The sequence below is a fragment of the Asterias amurensis genome, chromosome 17, assembly GCF_032118995.1.
Source record: "Asterias amurensis chromosome 17, ASM3211899v1".
In the NCBI taxonomy this organism is placed as follows: domain Eukaryota; kingdom Metazoa; phylum Echinodermata; class Asteroidea; order Forcipulatida; family Asteriidae; genus Asterias; species Asterias amurensis.
In genome coordinates, this window is record NC_092664.1 from 7520723 (window position 1) to 7534468 (window position 13746).

At 39.8% G+C, this 13746-nt stretch overlaps 1 protein-coding gene across 1 annotated transcript in view; it reads left to right on the top strand.

Annotated features, from left to right (window-relative positions):
* LOC139950075 (bombesin receptor subtype-3-like) overlaps window positions 1-13746 on the top strand; it is a 55487-nt gene that overhangs the window by 4390 nt on the left and 37351 nt on the right. The window contains exon 2 of the mRNA XM_071948707.1: window positions 13259-13340. The gene's annotated coding sequence lies outside the window, so the exon portion shown is untranslated. The remainder of the gene's footprint in view (window positions 1-13258; window positions 13341-13746) is intronic.

A 13746-nucleotide genomic window follows, 5' to 3' on the forward strand; every position in this document is an offset into this window, starting at 1 on the left:
TAACTGCTTGTTGTGCTTAACATGAAATTGGGCTCTGGTACCCGGACTCTGAATCCTTGGGTCAGACTCATAGCTGGATCAGGCTGAATGGAAAACTTGTTTCAACTTGCTATTTCAAATAGTGATTTTTAAACCACATTTCTGAACACTTAAATAAAAGTGTTCAGAAATGCGATATACACAGTTTGATATACACATTTGTGTCCGTTTGTCACTGATTCCGAGTCACACTGAGCCAGATATGGTCTGGAATGCCACCAATTTTATTGTTTTATAGACACTGGACACTATTGGTAATTACTCAAAATAATTGTACGCTTAAAAACTAACTCAGTAACGATGGATAGAGCTGCTGGTAGTATAAAACATTGTGAGAAACGGCTTGCTCTGAAGAAACATAAGAGGTAATTTTTCACTCAAATAATAAAACACTTCAGCTGAAGCCTTTATTAGGCATCTGAAAGCACATAAAGTTGTGCAACAAGGGTGTTTTGTCTTTAATTATTTGCAACTTCGATGACCAATCTTGAGCCATCATTTTCACAGGTTTGTTATTTTATGCATGTGTTGGGATACACCAAGTGAGAATACTGTTCTTTGACAATCATCCAAGGTGTCCAGGGCCTTTATACTGCATACTTGTCTTAACACATAATATTTGGACTTGGGGCAAAGATTGTCTTGTTTTAATGGAACTTTAATTAAATATTTGCCAGTTGGCTGTTGACGTCAGTAACTACATTTCTCAACTATTTTAGTCTAAGCCATTGCTGAAAACAAAAACAGGGCATTTGTCAAACTTAACGTAATTAAAAGATGAGATTTGAGATGTTATGGAGTAATTCGATCCAACAAATTTTCACTAATTTGGTGTCCTCCGTTAAATAGTATCGAATTTCCTGAGAAAAATATGACACTGAGACACAAAGTTATGATAAGAAAAAGATAACCAAAACTGATCTGGGTTTTTTGTTCTTTGCTTTAAAGACACCGGACACTATTGTTAATATTGTCAAATACTATAGGCTTCTCAGTTGGTGTATCTCAACATAATGCACAAAATAACAAACCTGTGAAAATTTGAGCTTACTATTGGTCGTTGAAGTTTTGAGATAATAATGAAAGAAAAACACCCTTGTCGCACGAAGTTGAGTGAGTGCTTTCAGATGCTCGATTTCGGGCCTCAAAATCCAATTCTGAGGTCTCGAAATCACATTCAAATATTTTAGTGGAAAATTACCTCTTTCTCGAAAACTACGTTACTTCAGAGGGAGCCGTTTATAACAATATTTTATACTATCAACAGCTCTCCATTACTTGTTAGCAAGTAGGCCTAAGTTTTAATTCTAACAATTATTTTGAGTAATTACCAATAGTGTCCAAGGCCTTTAAGGAACTTAAAATCTTGACCTCCATGTCACACTCTAAATCCCACGTGCATGGAAAGGACCAAACTTTTTAAGATATGCCCCCACAGCCACGTTGGGAAACTGGACGAGAAACGAAGTTTATTATTATAGTGCAACACCGTCCACGACTCCAATGAACTCCTGAAATGACAAACAATGGTTTGAAACAACCAACCATTACAATAATCACGCCAATAAGTCAATCTACCTTTGTTGAAAAACACAATACTTGTTTACTATTGTTTTGTCCACCGCCCATTGCAGACAAAAGGCTCACTATGGAATCGTAAATTATTCAAGTGTCATAAATTACTTTATCTATAGTGATTGCATTATCGAGTACAATGTTCCGATAAGTTTTACAATAGTTGTATAAAGTACAAACTGGCGATGTTTTTTTTGTAAATTGATAGCTAAACAACAATTTCTAGCTGTTTTTTTTAGGCACATCATGTTATTTTTCAATGTGACAAGACATTATAAAGGTGAGCAATTGATACGAATCAACACTTCAGTGTATACATGCGCTCGTAACGAATCTATACCGTTGAGAGTATCTACAGCTGGGTCAGATTCGCAAGGAATCTGCAGTTGGCTGAGGGTGAGATCTGTAACAAATCCACATTGGATGTGTATAAATAGTTACAGTTGGGTGACGAATCTACAGTTGGGCGTAGATAACCCACACTTCCATCAACAGAATGACGTCACACAAAATTTAGCTTAGATTATTAGATTTTTTAAATAGGGCTCAAAACCCCATCAATCGCACAGGCCTCGCGTACTCTATCTTTCCAAATAATCTTTCAGATCTACACAAGTAATATCAGGCCTATATTCAGGTGCAGTTCCAGACCCTCTCTTATAAAGGTTCCCTCGGCATATAAAATAAAAAAAGTAAACATTTAATTTTAAGGTATGCCTCATTGGGACCAACTTGGTCCCAAAGTTCGAATACGCGCGAGACTTGTACGGTCTATTAATTGGCTAGACGGTGTATTGGCTTTAACTCAGACTCCGACTTGAGTCAAGTCTAACCGAAAAGACACATGTTTGCACTATATGGTAATGGTATGCCCGAGTATGTTCTAATGTCTCATTTGATGAGCCGTTTCTCGTGAGATTTCCCAGGGGCAAGGCAATTTTCCTTACACCACTTCTTGTCGTCGTTTTCCTCCTTATTCCACGTCTTGTTAATTCAACTTGCGGAATGAAGTGATGAATAAGTAATGATAAAACATCAACACTGTGCATGCAACTTGCGGCATACATGTATATATAATGTCTTCCATTTGGGCGTGTGTTTAACACTATATGGTGCACTCTAAACACTCCTGGGTCAGATTTGACCCTGATCCTGGCTCTCATGGGGCCCTGACCCATTTCCGGGTCAGCATTTCCGGGTCAGCCTGACCCGGAAAGTGTTTTACAAGTGATGTTAACTCGGATTCTGCGCCAATTGACCCAGAAATGGTTCATTTTGAAACAGATTCTGGTTGACGGTGACCAAGAAGTAGGTTGCTCCAGAGTGTGTGGTTTCGAACCCAAGACATATGGATTCTAGAGCGGAGTATCAGACATCGATGTAAGGGTTGAGCCAACATTAACACCCCCATTGTTCAGAAAAGTAAAAGAGGCTAAATTCGCTTATGTTTTATCACTAACGTGATGATGGGATTGGGTGTGTGAGGTCTGTAGAACTTAAGACTCACCCCCCCCCCCCCAGCAACCGCAGTGTATGGTGTCCATGGTTTCGATGAGTTGTATAGAAATACTCACATAGCCATTGGTGAAAGTCCAGTTTACAGTTTTAGAATAACCATCCCGCAACCCTTGAAATATAACAGGATATGCAGTCTATGATGTTTTTCCAAGTAATATATGAAGATTTGCAAAATACTTACGAGTCGAATTTTTTCAGATCAAACACCTCTCATGTAAAAGTTTGTTGTTGAAATAAATCACTTCGGTAGAAGTGGTAATCTACAAGACCCATGAGCGTTGTCAAGATTCTTTTGAAATCTGAGCCTGATGGGTACGTTATTTTGACAGTGTACATCTATCAAACAGTTTAGTCTACAACAAAACGTGATTGGTTTGTGATTTAGGAATACATTCAGTAAAATTTTATGGCTTTAATAAAATGCAGGTTAATTGAAACTGCCTGTTTTCAAGAAACGTAACTTCTCAAACCTGACAATAAAAATTGTTTATTTGGGACAGGTGCAGACGTATTCCTTGAAACAGTGTGAGATTGTCTTACACCTTAAATCATCAAAGTAATAGTCGTTTTGAATGCAAGTTTCCAAGAATGTTTACTTGTGGCAATTTCATCGCAGACTAGCGGGATGCCGCGCTTTGCGCGGCAACCCCGCTAGAAAGCTCTACGTAAAGATGCTGCAAGTGTAGCGTTGTGTACATGGGGAGGGCTAAAGTGGCTGGGCAGGGTCACAATACAAACCACTGTGGCAAACAACCCATCCTAAGTTAAGACGAATCTTAATGCTTTGTGAATTCGTCCGTCTTTTTTCCGTTTCGGCATTGTCGATCCCATCCATATTTTCCAGTTTCCAGCGGATCCCGATAGTGACTCTTTCCCAGTCCCGTTTATATCCCGTTTCGTTTATTTTGTTCCCGTTCAGTTTATTATTTTCTGTTCGGTATAGTTTTCAAACCCCTTTGCTTCCCCCCCCCCCCCTCACCAGCCTCGTTCATTTTTTCCCCCAACTCCCTGTCCAACCGTGTGCCCCTTAACCCTATGATCCCGTCCCATATCTAACCCACGCCTCCGTGCCTCTCCCGTCCCCGCGATCCCCTGCATTGGCATTTTTATTTGCTTGCCACTGTTTGCCCATAACTCATATTTTCAAGTTTCGCGCGGGTCCCGTTTTGTTTCCCGTTTAATGGGCTTGATTTTCCCCCACTCAGTTTAAAATTTTCCTGTCCCATGTCCCATATCACGATAGTCCCTTTTAATTTTGTTCAATCCCTACCCCAGCCCTGTTCATTTTCCCCGTCATTTCTTTTTTTTGCCGTTCCCCCGTCCCACAGACGTACCACGTGCCCATACATCCTTTCCCCGTCCAGAATCGTACCCGTGCCTCCTTCCCCCGTCATCCCGCTCGTGAATTGTTCTTTGCACTTTTGCCGTACCATAACTTTCTTGTTCCCCGCGGGTCCCGTCAGTCAGGTGGTTCTCCGTTTCGTGTATTTTTCTCTGTCCAGTTTTTTTTCTTCCCTGTCCAATGTCATCATTAGTCCCTTTTTCTTTTTCCCCTTTCCGTATTATTTTCCCAGCCCCTTTACTAATGTCCCCCACATTTTTTGCCGTTCCCCGCCCTCTTCCAAATGACGTACCACACTACATGCCACTTCCATCCCCCTGTCCCCACAACGTGCTCTAATAACCCCCACCAGCCTTCGTCACGAAGGACGCTTGCCCTCAACCACAAAGTTATACACGCTCGCGCTTTGACTGTGACGTCACAAACAACACATGCCCCAACCCACGGGTACGTACCCCGAAATTTACCCAGGACGCATCATTTTAGGAGGGTGCGGGCACCACTTGCCAGACAACAATGGCGGCGCCCATGCGATTTAAGCGCTTTTATAATATAGATGATTTGATTTCAATGTTAGATTCTAAGAAGGTCTTGCTTGTCTTACCAATAACAGCATCTATACATCAAACGAATAGTTTGTTTTTCTGGAGTCACGGGGCTCTTGAACTTGATGCTCGTCACGTGGTGAATTGGTTACTCCATGGTAATGTATGTCCGGGTAATGGGTGCAGCTGGGGGTCTGGCCTGCGCGTGGCACCTCACGTTATTTGAACCTAACGGTAAAAATGACGCAGGCCACCCTGCGGCCATTCAACTCACGTATATGTAGTTCTCTAAAGTTTTCTGTGTCGGGTCAGAGCATTGCTGGGCAGCATTTTTGGTTGATACAAGTAAGTCGCAGATGGGTGTTTTAATTGTATGGATTTTAATTTGTTTTCTATTAATTGTTCAGCGCCGAGGAGCATGTTTACATGGATAGGCGCTATATAAATTTCCATTTTATTATTATTATTATTATTATTATTATTATTAGATGCCGCGTCTGGCTGGCGCGTGGCTCACGTTATTTGAACCTAACGGTCACAATGACGCAGGAAAACATAAACTGCGATACAACTCACTGGACACAGCTCTCTGAAGTTTTCTGTGTCATTTGAAATAGGGTCAGATCCAAATATGTTGTGGTTACTCTCGGTTTAGGGCGTAATTTATGTATCCATAGAGTGCTCTTATATAGCAACCTTTTGTAACTAAAGCAAATCAATCATTGTTGGTTTTGTAAGAGTGTGTACATTCCAGTCTGTTTTCTATAAAATCCATTATTCAGACCCGAACATTAATACCAGTCACGTACAAGTAAACAACACAGAAGAGCGATTCATGTTGGGGCGGACGTTGAGTGATGTTGAAGTACACGAGCAATAAGACATTTAGCATGAAGAATGTAAGACGAAAACATTCCTCCGGAACAAAATCGGAACTAGAAGTGAAATAAATTTACATCAATGTACTTTGTTGGGCGTTCCTGACTCCAGAAGAAAACACTCTGAAGTTAAACAAATACATCAACCCAAGATTGAGTTTGCTTATTGTATGGCTGTTATTTGCGGAAGCGCATTGCCGCCACATGAATCATCTCCATCTTATCTAGTACAAATAAATCCAAACTTATCGCGTACGCACATGTAGGTTAGCGTGTACGTTCACCACAAAAGTTCCGGACATAAGCACCAAATTTTGTCCATGTGTTCCTTAATACCTAAGCTTTGCATTTTTGATAGGAACCACTTCACCAAGACGTATTATGGCGTGGCTGCCATTAAAAAACCTGTCATCGCCAATATCTCACCTCCTGAGTCACCTAGGATCACAATTATGGAGTCTAGATATACATTTCCATGGTCAAGGAATACATCTTCACCACTAAGAACACCAACAGTGCTTTATTTCCTTTGTATGGCGGCCATCTTGGATTTTTAAGATGGCCACCATATGAAAAACCCATGTTTGCCGGTATCTCGCCTCCTAAGTCACCTAGAATCACAAATAGTGTGTCCAAATAAATATTTTCATGGTCAATGAATCCAAATGTACCAGTTAGAAGAGCAGCAGTGCCTTCTTTCTTTTGTATATCGACCATCTTGGGTTTTCAAGATGGCGGCCATATGAAGGAAACACATATGTTATCAATGTTTCACCTTCTTAATCACTTAGACCTATAATCACAATTATGGTGACCAAATATAAATTTGTATGGCCAAGAAATCCAAGTGTACCACTCAGAAGAGCAGCAGTGCCTTCTTTGTTTTATATAGTGGCCATCTTGGGTTTTCAAGATGGCCGCCATAAGAAGACAAAAACATATTTGCCAATATCTCACCTTGTAAGTCACTTAGAGTCAAAATAATGGCTTCCTAACATATATTGTTATGGTCAAGCAATGCAACTGTACCACTTGGAAAAGCAGGGGCGTTTTTTATTTTATTCTGAGGCCATCGATCACTTTCAAGATGGCTGCCAAGTATAAACCGATTCAATATCCCACCTTCATCGTTGATCAGGATCACAAATTTGCTGTTTGACAACTTGGGTCATACTCCACCTAGTGCAACTGCAGAGTTCAATTTCATGGCACACACTGGAACCAGCATATTTCAATTTATTTGAGAAAACAGCAAAATGAAATGAAACTGGCTGTGACTTAATCGGACACTGGACACCATTGGTAATTGTCAAAGACCAGTATTCTCACTTCCCAGCTAACCATGTATGTCTGGCACAGATCTGGTCCAGACGTGGCGGGTGGTGGCATTGTCTGGGCCAGTAGAGCTTGCAGTTGGGCAAATGGTCTTGTTTACCTGGTGCTTTCAAGGCCTTCATTAAACCTTAAAAATCCCATGATGGCCACCATAAAAAGCATTGCTGCTGTTCTATTTGTATGCATTAACCATGCAAATGTATGTATTAGACACCACAATTTTGATTATGAGCGACTTACAAGGTTAGATCTTGAAATCCCAAGATCTTGAAAACCCAAGATGGCCACTATATAAAATAAAGAAAGCACTGCTGCTCTTCTAAGTGGTACAATTAGATTCCTTGACCATGAAAATGTTTATTTGGTCACCATTAATTGTGGTTATAAGTGATTCAAAAGGTGAGATATTGGTAAATGTGTTTTTTTTCTTCATATGGCGGCCATCTTGAAAACACAAGATGGCCGCTATATAAAAGAAAGAAGGCACTGCTGCTCTTCTGACTGGTACAGTTGGATTCATTGACCATGAAAATATATATTTGGACACAATACTTTTGATTCTAGGTGACTTAGGAGGCGAGATACCGGCAAACATGGGTTTTTCATATTGTGACCATCTTAAAAATCCAAGATGGCCGCCATACAAAGGAAATAAAGCACTTTTGCTGTTCTAAGTGGTAAAGATGTATTCCTTGACCATGGAAATGTATATCTAGACACCATAATTGTGATCCTAGGTGACTCAGGAGGTGAGATATTGGCAAAAACAGGTTTTTAAATGGCGGCCATCTTGGAAATCCAAGATGGCCGCCATAATACGTCTTGGTGAGGTGGTTCCTATCAAAAATGCAAAGCTTAGGTAGTAAGGAACACATGGAAAACATTTGGTGCTTTTGTCCGGAACGTCCACATGCATTCGCTAAGCTGCCTGACTAATACATTCAAACTCCTTTTGTACGTACACTAATACTTGCACGTACACGCTAAGTTGGAACATGTCGTGTACGTACGCGATAAGTTTGGACTGACTTGTCGTGTATACGTACACGATACATCAAACTTAGTGTGTACGTACACTATAATTTGCACTTACACAATAAGTTTGGACTTATCGTGTACGTATACGATAAGTTATCGTGTACTTTATTGAGGTTGCTGATCATGTGGCGGCAATACGTTTCCACGAAGACAAAAAAAGGCCATACCAGCGATAAATTACTGTTATATCTCAACTTTGTTGAACTGCTAATTCCTGCTGCTGTGCTGCATACTACTGCTTCTTCGTTTGCTGCATAATTCTGCTGCTGTTCCTGCTGCTGTCGTTGTTGTTGTTGATATTGTCACCGTCGTATCTGTTGTTGTCTCTGTCGTTGTCTTTGTCGTTGTCTCGGTCGTTGTCTCTGTTGTGTTGGGAACTGTTTAATTGATGACGTTCAGAATTGCATGTGAATCACAGTACCGGTATCTAAACATTTCACAATGAACCTGACAAACTATTTTACTTTTCTCGGAAACTCTTGAATCTATGCCTCAAGCTAGCGATTTTCACATGTCACAGTTTTTAAATTCTAATGCATCTCATTAATAGTGTTCAAGCACGTATAAAAGCCTATTACAAAATATTACCAAATCATATCTCAAAAGATTACCAAATCATAGTTGAGTTGGGATGGGAATTCCTGTTCCCCTGCCTCCCTCGCCCGCCACATAAAACCGACTACAAAAGTTCATGACTCGATGTTAAATAAACTCACCACCCTCCAAAAATAACAATTGCACTGTCCCTTGCCTCGCCGGCTCTCCTATTGTTTTACGTGGTCACAATTTATAATTCTCGGAAATTATGCAAGCTCATAGTTAGTGTTCATGTTCAGGCACGTATTAAGACTTTACGGAAGAGGGTTAGGAAATGATAAGACGTGCCACATGAAGCAAATATCGGGCATCCTCTCAGGCATTCTCCAAGAAGGAATTTAAGCTCAATGTCCAAATACTTGTCGATAAGGGATAGCGATACACACTATATGGAATGCATGTTCCGTGTACTGCGGCATTATGAAAACTACCGGGTCAGAATTGACCCGGATTGAGTCAACTGTGGGCCTGAATGTGTCAGTATAACCGGAATCTGTGCCAAAAGGACACCAAAATTGGGCAAAATACGCAGAATGCGGGTTAAAACTCCAAATTTGTAACAACTTTCCGGGTCGCTATTTTTTTTTCCCAAACGACATTGCAATGATTTGGTAAACGAGCAGGGACGTAAATTGATGGAAAGAGCCAATCACAGCGCCAGGGGAAAACATATTTCAATGTCGTTCGGGGGGTAGGGGGGAATTGCCTCCGGGTCATGCCTAATCCGGAAATGTCAATAACCGTTATAACACATCCCAATGTACCTCATACACATCAACACCTCAACACCTCACTCCATCTCCACAACTTATACCTCCCTCCATGTTGTTTCATCCATCCCGAGGTTACTAACCTCACCTAATGTGAATACAATATGAACTTATTTATTACTCTGAGTGGTACAATTATTTCCATGATCATTATTAGTGTATGGTTGTGATTTATCAACCTGTGTTTATGTCACACTCTTTCAGTGGTGCAGCAGCTGAAATTATTGGTTTCATCAACTCGTAATCCAGTTATCCCTGGTAAACACTGGCAATCTGAGATGGATAATGCTTATTGCGTGACAACCCAGGCAACCCTCCTCCCCCAGTGGATTATACCGATTACTAGCGATGCTCGTCGGCATCAAATTGCTTCAAATGGAGACATTGCTAAGAGCGAGACATTGGCATTAGTACACGTTCACTCCTTATGAATAGTCAATCACCAATGAGCAAATGGACCCCACTTCAATTTCAATGGATTTGACTCATCACGAGTGAATGGTATGGGTGTTCTTGGGTGGATCTGTGGTAATAGAAACTCCTTCTTGAAACAGTAATTCAGCCGTTGATATTCCCCATCAGTGTATCGTTATTTGCACTTTGTATGCATTCATCCAATTCTATTGGCTCTACTTTGCGTAAGGCCACCCTTTAAAAAACAATTTAAACTCCTTTTTGAAACAACAGCAATGCATTAATTGATATTTCCACTCAGTGTTCCTGACCCTGCACTTTGTATCCAATCAGTAAACTGTATGTGCTCTTACCTTGCGTAATGACAACTTTTAAAAGAAACCATGCTGAAACAGCAGCAATGCATTGATTGATATTTCCCGTCAGGATATCCATCTTTGCACTTTGCATGCCATCATCCAACTCTATTGGCTCTACCTTGCGTTAGGCCACTTTTGAAAAACAATTTAACTTTAACAACTCATTAGAATTGCACTCTTAACAGTAAACCCCGTAAAAAGTCAATTTAGTCTTTAATTGGAAATAACTTTCCTGCCACTGAGTTTAATTCAACCTCTGGAAGTAAGTTTCTATTCAAAGTCACTAAAACTACGTATTGGGAAAACCGTGGAATTTCGAGGCATATTTGTGTGGATAATTCTATTCTACTTTTAAAACATCTTTCTATAACAATATGCATTTCATAACAAACAGGGGACGTACGCTTTTGTAAAGACCAACTCGTCCTATCCAAGGCAACGTTTCCCTTAAAACTTCCAGGCCGTATTTCATGTGTTGGGTCACATGAAGTGTCGGTAACTTCAGTTATCGTAGAACGCAATGCAATCCTATGAAACCTTCATGAAATACGAGAGGTATAAACCCCTCCCCTTGAGTTATTTGAGCTCAGCTCTTTGCTCTACTCGGACTCAAACATATTCTTCCTCCATGGTCTAACTAGTGCAATCTAACACGATTGTTCTGACTATCCACGATTGTTCTGACTGTTCTTAATAGACCTTTAACATGGTGCAGCCATCTTGAATTTCTCCCATTGATCAATGTTACCAAACCGAGGCTGGAAGACCAAATTAGTCTGGTTCCTATTTGCAAAATGATTATTAGCATTCATTATAGTTATTCGATACGAGGAACACGACCAAAATGGAGACAGTATGATAAAGTCCTATATCGATTTGAAGCCAGTATGTACCTCTGGTGATAGCTTGTGTTGATGGATGAGATTTGTGGTTTATTCGTCAAATAAAAGCCACATCAGTAGTTAATTTCCTCTTGTGCCGGGTCCTTTGGTTTCCACCAAACATTTTAAAGGCAGTGGACACTATTGGTAATTACTCAAAATAATTGTTAGCATAAAACCTTTCTTGGTGACGAGTAATGAGGAGAGGTTGATGGTATAAGTCACTGTGAGAAACGGCTCCCTCTGAAGTGCCAAAGTTTTCGAGAAAGAAGTAATTTTCCACGAATTTGATTTCGAGACATCAAATTTAGAACTTGAGGTCTCGAAATCAACCATCTAAACGCAAGAACTTTGTGTGACAAGGGTGTTTTTTTCTTTCATTATTATCTCGCAACTTCGATGACCGATTGAGCTCAAATTTTCGAAGGTTTGTTATTTTATGCATATGTTGAGATACACCAACTGTGAAGGCTAGTCTTTGACAATTACCAAAAGTGTCCACTGCCTTTAAAGATCAAGTTAACGAGTACAGAAAAGAGCGATTTCACTCCTTATTTAATTGAAGGCCCGACCTTTGTATATGTTTGAAGCGACAACCGCGCCTAGCCGAGACGGTGTCAAATATTTATGTTTTCATAGAAACAAAACAGCTGCGCCACATTCGCAGTTTTAATTAGGCCTAACTATCAAACTGTTTGTTATTGTCACTTAGACATGCAGTGTCTACCTACCAACGATGGTCACGGGTTAGGAACCATTAAGCCTCGCTCACGCCTTAACCATTAACCGAGCACGAAATTCCAGACACTGAAAAATTCTGGTGTTCAATTTATTCTTTCAGGTATATTCATAAGGCTTATGTGACAGTATACGTAGTGTTAATTTAACCGAAGATGCGCTAAACTCCATTTTGGTCTACAATCTAACCAAATTAACGCATGGGGACTAAGGTAAACAAAATAACAAGAAAGATTTATAGTTGTCGAAGTAATTCATTTTTCTATAATAAAAAAAAACATTTAACATGAGAATTTGTGCATAACCTTATACCGTTCTAATTATCTGATAACTTTGGTGAGGCAATTCAGCAAAAAATGACAACACTTTGCGCCAATATAAGAGCTTTTTTTTTTTATATAACATGTTTTCGTAATGATGAGTCATTCCAAACGTATACATTACGACATTAGCGTGTTTTGTTTCCCCAAGCATGAATCCTTTGTGTGTTGAAGGATTGGGTATTGTTTTGATGAGGGCTACTGTAATTACTTTCAGTCTGTTTCTGTAGTTGAAAAGGCTATACACAGTGCTCTCGTTTCCGAAGAACCTCATATAACCGATCTAACTCTTGGCTATTTGTTTCGTGCAAATCTACGAACATTATATGTTTACTAATACCAATGCTGTGTAAACCCTTGAAAAAACACTTTAACAGTGTTTGGAATCTTTCAATCTTAACTCATGGTGGACATATGAGAACAGAAGGAGTATAGTTTGCAGTTCTAAGTAATTTGTTTATCACTAAAATTCACAATTTTGTCATCAAACACCATAAAAGGGTGTTATTCCGTTAATTAATGACCATCCTTCCGAGAACCAACGCTGAACAGCTTTAATGTGGATTACTTCGTTTGCAGACAAGGAAAACAATTGTACTTCACCGTTTCCACAAAATAATTTGGGTAGCATTCACAAGCATCAAGTGAAATCGCTTCGCCATGTGTTGGTTTGCGAAGCAATGATCGGCCGACCATCATTGAATTAGTGAGCTTTTATATCTGCCTGTCACTTATACAACCGTCACCATTTGCTCTCGTGTTTCTCGGCAGTCACGAACGCACAAATAATGTAAACGGGTACGACATTTCATGCTAATTATTTCACATAATTATTTTTCTGATGTTACTGTATACTCTTGAGAATTACACTTTCTTATGCTTCACATCGTTTCTCCTTTTGATTTGTAGAATCAACTGAAGATGTTTGATGTTCTTCTTTAAGCTGCCAAGCCCACTCTGGATTACACCTGGAACGCACGTCAAGGAGGAGGTAAAGTACAGCTTTGGTTTATAAAGTGCATCATTTATATACACATCGTTCAAAACTGTTAGCTTCAAAAATATTTGCCTGTATGTATGTCTGTCAAAGTGTTGCACATTAATTTGTGATTTTACCGTTTGATGGCGTTCTTTTCTACTTGTGGGTTCACTTCCGGCCAAGTTATGATTTCACAATGACTCTCGTCTAGTAATACTATATCACTATTTTATTTTCTGAATGAGAGAGATGGGATGTTGCCAGCTTGGCGTTAGGAAGCTTTGCCGACACATGTTCAAAAATTACACAGCCCTTAAATTAAAAAAAACATGCAAATTCCTGGAGTTGCTTATCCCCTGGAGTCGAATTTCCTAGAATGTTAAAAAAAATCTTTTGAATAAACAGTCATTGTCATGAT